The 9,452-nt window shown below is 39.8% G+C and overlaps 1 pseudogene across 1 annotated transcript in view; it reads left to right on the top strand.

Moving 5' to 3' along the window:
- LOC306842993 (extracellular calcium-sensing receptor-like) overlaps nt 1-9,452 on the top strand; it is a 189,408-nt pseudogene that overhangs the window by 52,901 nt on the left and 127,055 nt on the right. The gene's annotated exons all lie outside the window — the stretch shown is intronic.

Genomic DNA, 9,452 nt, shown 5'->3' with positions numbered 1-9,452 from the left:
CTGTTCACAGAGTGCTGTATCAAAGCATATTAAATGCAAAGTAGGCTGGAAGGAAGAAATTGGGTAGGAAAAAGTGCACAAGCTACAGGGATGACCGCAAGCTTGAGAATACTGTCAAGCAAAGCGGATTCAAACACTTGGGAGAGTTTCACAAGGAGTGGATTGAAGCTGGAGTCAGTGCATCAAGAGTCACCATGCTCAGACGTCTTCAGGAAAAGGGCTACCAAGCCACTTCTGAAACAGAAACAACGTCAGAAGCATCTTGCCTGGGCTAAGGATAAAACGAACTGGACTGTTGCTCAGTGGCCCAAAGCCCTCTTTTCAGATAAATTTAAATTTTGCATTTCATTTAGAAATCCATGTCTGGAGTCTGGAGGAAGACTAGAGAGGCATATAACCCAAGCTGCTTGAAGTCCAGTTGGAAGTTTCCACAGTCAGTGATGATTTGGGGTGCCGTGACATCTGCTGGTGTTGGTCCATTGTGTTTTATCAAGTCCGGAGTCAATGCAGCCATCTACCAGGAGATTTTTAGAGCACTTTATGCTTCCATATGCTGACAAGCTTTATGGAGATGCTGATTGACTTTAGCACCTGCCCACAGTGCCAAAACCACTTCCAAGTGGTTTGCTGATCATGACATTACTGTGCTTGATTGGCCATCCAACATGCCTGACCTGAACCCCATATGGAATCTATGGTATATTTTCAAGAGAAAGATGAGGAACAGTCGATCCAACAATACAGACGAGCTGAAGGCTTAAGGCACCGAACCCCCAACTGCTCCCCGGGCGCTGCAGCATAAAATGGCTGCCCACTGCTCCGGGTGTATGTTCACGGTGTGTGTGTGTTCATTGCTGTGTGTGTGTGCACGTTGGATGGGTTAAATGCAGAGCACGAATTCCGAGTATGGGTCACCATACTTGGCTGAATGTCACTTCACTCACTTTGACACTTTGATATATATATACACACTGGAACATGCTGTCATATTCGCCATTCCAGAGCATCCCAAACATGTTCAATGGGTGACATGTCTGGTGAGTATGCTGGCCATGCAAGAATTGGGATGTTAATTGTGTACAGATCCTTGCAACATGGGGCCATGCATTATCATGCTGTAACATGAGGTGATGGTCGTGGATGAATGGCACAACAATGGGCCTCAGGATCTCGTCACGGTATCTCTGTGCATTCAAAATGCCATCAATAAAATGCACCTGTGTTCATTGTCCATGACATATGCCTACCCATACCATAACCCCACTGCCACCATGGGCCACTCGATTGACAACATTGGCATCAGCAAACCGCTCACCCACATGACGCCATACACGCTTGTCCTGGTCATGACGTTAAACTGATCCAATAGGGTCTAGCTCGGGTAACCTACCATAGGATCATAGATCAATATGGTTATGGGGACCGACCTAGTGTAACTATTGAAGTACCTGGGCAGCAGCAGTGCTACTTTAACCCCACTGTGGCAAGTACAGAGTTCTACTCTGGAAAGGCTGGCGGGGGTGAGACATAGTAAAGGAAGTAAAGGGAGAACCTTGAAAGGCGAAATCTACTGGGCTCCACGCTTGAGGACCTGCGGCCCTTCGTGGAGTAACTTAGCAAAGAATAAAATATGAAACCACAACACAATTTAAAAAGTGCTGGCACAGTCATCGCCCAGTCGACAAAGGACCGCGGTGGTAGGTCGGCCACTTTTCCTGCCACTGGTTACATCAAATTAGCGAAGAGTGGCAATATCAATATCAAGCAGTTCAGTGCTGCTACCTACAACATTAGAACCCTAAATGACACCATTTGCAGCAAAACAGGTGAGCTCATCACGCACAAAGTTGTTCAAATCATAACTGGCTGCGAGAAATGTCATATCAACCTCGTAGCACTTCAAGAGCACCGACTCCGAACACCCAACTTGGTGGACTACAAGAAATACAGCAGCTGGACAATGATACATACAGATTCATTGGAAAGCCACGGATCAGCCTTGCTATATAACTCCAGAATTTCTCAGTCGATCATCTCTGTCACCACTAAATCAGAGCGCAAAATTGCTATGAATTTAGAAAGCAATACTAAAATATGCCTTGTGTCCGCATATGCCCCAACGGAGACATCAGATTATTCAGCAAAAGACACGTTCTACAACGATCTCAACGAACTGATAAAGTCAATTCCGATTCGGCAAACTTGTCACAGTAGGACGTGCAGTCCTAATAGCAATGTATGACTGCTGTATCCAAATATGAACTAGCTGTTTTAAATATTTTTATATTTAACATGTTAATTTTTCAGTATGTTTGAACGTATATTATTTCAGTTATTGGTACTTCCAGGCTCTCTCTCTCACGCACACGTGAATTAAAATCACAAATAGTTATGAAATAGCCCATGCATGATAATATCGTGTATCAGCGTTCTCACAGGCTGGCGGTATGTCAATAAATAGAGATGGGGACTGAATTACAGGCATGAATTACAGAACACAGGTAATAATTCCTCTGTTAGTTGTTTAGGCTGGAGATGGGGGAAAAAAAACTGTTCACAGAGATCTGTAGCGTCTGCCTGAGGGAAGAAGCACAAACAGGTTGTGCCCAGGGTGAGAAGGGTCTGGGATGATGTTACCTGTCCGTTTCTTCACTCTGGAATAGTACAAGTCCTGAAGACTGGGCAGGTGGACACCAATGATCCTTTCTGCTGACCTAACAGTCCGCTGCAGTCTTCTTATATCTGATTTGTTGGCTGACCCAAACCATACAATTATAGAAGAGCACAGGACCGACTCAATAACAGCAGAGTAAAACTGTGTCATGTGTGCCTGTGGCAGGTTGAACATTTTCAGTTGACGAAGAAAGTACAATCTCTGCTGAGCCTTTTTCACGATGTAGTCGATGTGAGTATCCCACTTTAGGTCCTGGGAGATGGTGGCGCCCAGGAACCTGAAAGACTCCACTGCAGTCACAGTGCTGTTCATGGTGAGTGGGGGGAGAGCAGGGGCGTTTCTCCTGAAGTCCACTATATACAGTTTTGAGCGTGTTGAGCTCCAGGTTGTTGTGACTGCACCAGACAGCTAGCTGATCAACCTCCTGTCTGTAAGCAGACTCGTCACCGTCCTGAATGAGGCCGATGACTGTAGTGTCATCTGCAAACTTCAGAAGTTTGACAGAGGGGTCTTTAGAGGTGCAGTCGTTTGTGTAGAGGGAGAAGAGCATTGGCGAGAGAACACAGCCCTGAGTAGCTCCAGTGCTGATGGTGTAGGTTTTGGATGTGAGCTTTCCCAGCCTCACTAGCTGCTGCCTGTCTGTCAGGAAGTTTGTGATCCACTGACAGACGGAGGTGGGGACGGAAAGCTGCATCTGTTTATTCTGAAGGGTGCCCGGGATGATGGTGTTGAAGGCGGAGCTGAAGTCCACAAACAGGATCCTTGCATAAGTCCCTGGTTTGTCCAGATGTTGGAGGATGAAGTGCAGTCCCCTGTTGACTGCATCATCCACAGACCTGTTTGCTCGGGAAGCAAACTGTAGGGGTCCAGCAAGGGACCAGTAAAGTCCTTCAGGTGAGCCAACACGAACCTCTCAAATGATTTCATCACCACAGACGTTAAAGCATCAGGTCTGTAGTCATTAAGTCCTGTGATTTTTGGTTTCTTGGGTACAGGGTGATGGTGGAGCGTTTGAAGCAGGAGGGGACTTCACAGAGCTCCAGTGATCCATTGAAGATCAATGTGAAGATGGATGATAGCTGGACAACACAATCTCCAGATTTAAATCCGATTGAACATGAATTTCACCAGCTGAAGAGGAGAGTAAAGGCTGAAACAAAAAAAAAAAAAAAAAAATTGGAATTGGCTGCATTAAAGGCTGGGAAAAGTATTTCAAAGGATGAGACCAAGAGTCTGGTGATGTCTATGGGTCACAGACTCACTGCTGTGATTGTGCACAAGGGAACTGCAAATAAATAAGTTTTTAATCTTTTATATATGCCTTATATTCAACTGTCCTATACTTATGCTGTTCTTTTTATTTATAAACATGCATGTGTTGAAACAGCTAATGTGACATTCTGTAGTTTTGTCTCATATTCATCTTTTAATCATATTGGAGGGTGGAGAGAGTGGAGAGAGCGCTGTACATTCACTCCCCCACCTACAATCCCTGCCGGCCCGACTCTCTAACCATTAGGCCACGACTTCCCCTATATATATAAGATTATATATAATCTTATATAAGAAAATTATAAAATTATATAAGAAAAGCCTCCATAGTGTAACGTGAGGTAAACAGCAGAGATAACAAGCTTTTCAAAACAAAAATAAAAGTAAAACTAACCTGGCTGTCGCTGACAGGACTTGCATGTTTTTTTGTTTTTTTTTTTCTACAAGAATACCAACATGTTCACCTTCTTTGATTCCTCAGTGTTTGCTAAAGATTCTGTAATTTATTAGTTGGTATATAATACAGCATGTGATGTGTCCTATGCCATGCCTCGTCTTATTCGTTTTGTTAATAAACATTATGTAATACAGTTTGTCATTGCAGCTTACTGTTTTCTTGTAGTTGTGCTTTTTAATTAAGAATAAAAATGAATCCGTCTTTTGTTTTTCACTCTTACAAAGTGAAAGGTGTATAGATATAAGCAAAACAGACAATTGACCTATCGGCAAGCCCCGCCCCCCTTAGTTACTGTTGCTCCCTCAGACAAACAAGCAGATTTGCTCTCTGTCTTACAATGACAGCTGCAGTGTGAAAACCTTGTCCCACAATGATTTTGCACAATTTTGGACACAGAAGGCCACCAAATGGGAACTAAATATTCCATGGAGCGATTTAAAAAATATTTAAAAATAAATATGGTAGGTAACTCGAAGCGAGGGTTTACAGATCACAGTTCAAGCGGGAAAAGTCTCATATTACGGTCGGTCATCACGATCGCGGATGACAACATGCAGGATCAATAATGTTCATGTATCGCAGGGTACGATTTAACCAGTTTAATATGGAGAGGCACTGAAATGTAGACCTTCATTTATGTGTTTTTGATCTACACTGTACAAGATGCGAGAACAGTCCGCTATTTAGGTTTGTACATTAGCATGGACTTACTAACTTTAACATTAGCTAGTTTTAGCCAGAAATACCTTGCTAAAGCACAAGATAACATTAACGTTCTGCTTGAGCAGATGAAAATTGTAACTTAATGATTGTATGACAACCAGAAAATTAAAGTTTTTGTCTTCATTTGTATTGGGGTTGAATACTTAGGGACATTTTGCTCTGTTTTGTTTGGATTCAGGAAATGTAATAAAATAAATTATATTGGCCATCGTCTCAGGATACCTGGAATCAGTGTTACAAGCAGTCCAGGCACATCGTTTTTCTATTTTTGAAGCATAAACCCCATAAAACCGATCCAAGCTTTGGATCTTCCAATGTTTCTCCATGGTACTGAAATCTAAAGATGTACGAGTTCCGCTTCCCGTGCAACTGATACGTGACTGCTATTGGCTAGTCTGCGTTCGAGGGAAGGGGCTTACCGATAGGTTAATTATGTTTTCTTGTAAAATGTGACACCAAGATCGCAAATTTGAAAGTGAAAGCACATGAAAAAATAAATTCTTGTTCACAAAATTTAAATCACAAATAATACTGATGAAAAAGAACGGGTTGAATGTTGAACACTTTTGTTGCCATATAACTATAAATTATGATAAAAGTTCATCAGTATGCATTGATTAATCAAATGTTGTATAAAAAAAAATAATTATAATTCCGACCAATTATGCCCGTGTGACCAACTGAGAAAGTTAGTCGCAAAAGTGCAACCAGTGGGAAGAATGAGTCTAGAGCCCTGGTATATATATACATATATATATATATATATAAATTAGGGATGGGAAGATTACCCGATTCGATCAGTGCATTGGCATAAAAAGTTTACGATGCGTTGCATAGGTTTAAAAAGTGTGCATTGCCTACAAGTTGGCATTTATATTGCGATGCATTCTAACATATTTGCATCGGTAAACATCACTTTATTTATGCATAATTACTAGTAGATGCATTATACTTTTATTATTTAGATTGTGACCAATATTTTATATGTAGATTGATTTCTCCTCTCTAAACTGTTTCTCAAGCGTGTTCTCTCATCACCACTGCTGTGTGAATATACCAATTTCGCTACTAATTTTTAAAGTTACCGGCCATTCATAACTTCTACTAGCCAAAACAAAACAAAAAAGAAAAAAAAAGGGAAATGAACCAACAGATTGAGGCTCTCTACACTGGACGTGACAAAGCGACTGTTGCAAATAATTTTGTGTCAGTACTAGGGGTGTGCGATATTGACAAAAAAAAAAAAAAAAATCAGTATTTTCTGGGATTGTATTGATAAAGATAATTAGACAATATTTATATTTATATCTTAAGGACTACTGTGGACAACTGACTCCTAAAAAATTTTATATTCTTTGAGTCAAATTCTTACATTTAATCAGTCAATTATAATAATAATACATTTAGGCTGTTACTAAACAAATGAAATCAGTATCAAGAAAATTAATCTTTACAGAAGATGCATCTGAAGTGGCATTTAGATGTATTTACACGTTAATGCAGCTTAGAGGGACATGAAATGCTTTAACCTGTTAACTTTCGCCCCCCCCCCCCATTTTGGGCCTCACAGGTGAAAATAACCTACCTAAATTAAAACGCTAACAGTTCCTGACAAAGTGTGCTACACAAACAAATCAGGTATCTTTGGAAAGAAGACACTCTAGGCTTTAATATCCATCATCCAGAGTCGATAATGCTCAAAAAGATAAAAAGTTATAGACACTGACGTGCCTTGAAAAATATTTTCAACACTGAATGTTTTTTTATTTCATATACAAATACATGACATAAGTCCTGGAGCAATCCAGAAAAGTAATGGGTTGAAAGCCATGTGTCTCATGAGTTTATATTTCAAATTTGAAGAAGATACCATGAAAAATGAGATTCCTGCAATATTTTTTCTGAAAATATTTATAGTCCTCCCACCCCCCTGTTTGAGGAAAAATAACCACCAAATGTATTGCAGAATTATACAAACTATTTTAGTCATTATACATATTCCTGCATAGTTTTTCAATTATAAAATGATAGACAGAATTTTAGACATCATATAAGTGATTTATTTGAGCACTAAAAAATACAAAAATAATTATTTGAGTAATAAAAAAGGAAAATAAATAGAAAAAAATTGCTTTGTATATAGTATGTATACTGAAGTATATATTCTGATTGCCAGACATGAAGTGATATTGGCAGACATGGTCATACAGTCAGTAATCACACGCTGATGTGCATCCATACAGATGATAATCATACAGATGGGCCATATAATCAATAATAGCTGATCATTGAATCACAATGATAGCCGTCATAGAGTCGGTAATAAACACGATGATGTGCGTCCATACATATGATAATCATGCAGATACGGCCACATTCCCCACACACACATATAAAAAATGTTGAAAAAAAAGTTTTTTTTTATGGATAAAGCAGATCGCTAAGTTACGCCCAGATGACAGCTGCGTCACAGCGTGCGTCACGGCTGGCAGGAGAGAGCGCCAAATTCAAATAAACTATATTCCGCTTTTCTGAGACTTTTTTATCCATGGATGGTCTCATTCTGTTTGTAAAACTGTATGCTACAACACCGTGTTGTTTTTTTACCACCAAGGTGTTTTTGAGCGTAATTTATTCCATAACAGACGCGAACAATAACTCTCCCGAAGAAATTAAATGTAAACAAAGGATATTCATCCTTATTACAACGTTATTGTTTCGCTGGGATGTTGTTCTGTGGACCCTTACCTCTCTAACTAAACTGGGATTTCAGCAGTGGGACGCGTTTGTGGCTCGTTATTACAATGATGATGGTACGTACTGCTTTTTTATTCTGCATGTTTTGATGTGTACTGCTTACACAAATGTAGCAAATACATTCCTTAGCTTTCCATCGAAAAACAGCGATCTGTCGTCGATGCTTGAGGCTTAGACCTTCAGAATGATATATAGTTTGTCAAGATTAATTTATTCTATTAGAAAACAATGACACATGCAAATAAAGAGCGTTCAGTGCGCCGTCGCTCTGGCTCAGGTTAACCTGCAGTTACAAATGCATAAATAATGTTTTGATATTTTAAACATTAAATGTTGAATACTGATATTTGAAATTATTTTAAAAATGAAATTCTTTAATTGTGAAATTAAAACTGCCAGCAGATGGCAGCGAGTCACTAAGTCATTGCGATTGAACTGAATCATTTAAACAGTTAATTCATTCAGGAACAAAACACCATCATGTTGCTCAGAGATGCAAAACAGCGCTGTGGCTGTGTTTGGAATTTTTTCTTGGTGAAATCGAGCAAAAACAGCCAATATGGTGTCTAAAACGTAAGTCTCTTGATATTAACTTATTGTTTATTGAACTGTTGCAAAAAAACAATATCACATTTGTAACCTGATTTTTAAAGAAAAAACAACACTCTTCATGTGATATTAACTATATGAATTGATATTAATATATACAATTTCTGCCCCCTTATCTTCAATTATGTGATTATTTTGCGGGGTGGTGATGGCGCAGTGGATAAGACACATGCCTTTGGTGTGAGAGACCCGGGTTCGAATCCACTGTGAGACACCAATGTGTCCCTGAGCAAGACACTTAACCTCTAGTTGCTCCAGAGGCGTGCGACCTCTGACATGTATAGCAATTGTAAGTCGCTTTGGATAAAAAGCGTCAGCTAAATGAATAAAAATAAATAAATGAGTAAATGTAAATGTATTTTGAATACATATTAATAGACTAAATCATGCAGTGAAAGAACGCACTCTAAATCCACACGCGCACTAAGTTAGTCTAACCAGACTTAATCACGTTGTGTATGCGTGCACTCTGTAGGTGTGTTTCGTTTGGTTTTTGCAATATGCTCGATAATGTCATGCTGTCTCATGAGTTCAATATTTGAGCTAAACCTGTGCAGACTTGGCTTGCATGAACTTCCCCAAGACATTGAGTGAACATAACTTATGAAAAGTAACCGCCAAATTGGCTAGTGATTTGACAGCGTAACCCGCCACAGCTGATTTTTACCCGCATTTGGGGGGTTGGTGGGTGTTAATTTCAAACCCTGTATCTATCTATCTATCTATCTATCTATCTATCTATCTATCTATCTATAATCACCCTTTTGTGTCCTGAGCTTAGATTAACCTCTGTCAGAGCCATAGCCTTGCACATCAACATCTGAGGCACAACTGCACCTCAGACATCATGAGTTTGTGTCCCAGCTAAAGCTGTTCATGTTCTCTTCTCACCTCTCCCATTGTTCCCTGTCTCTCCTCCTACTGTCCTGCCATTAAAGGTGAAAACACTCATGTAACCAA

Source organism: Barbus barbus (genome assembly GCF_936440315.1).
Source record: "Barbus barbus genome assembly, chromosome: 23".
Classification (NCBI taxonomy): Eukaryota; Metazoa; Chordata; class Actinopteri; order Cypriniformes; family Cyprinidae; genus Barbus; species Barbus barbus.
This window is presented reverse-complemented; position numbering and strand designations above follow the sequence as displayed.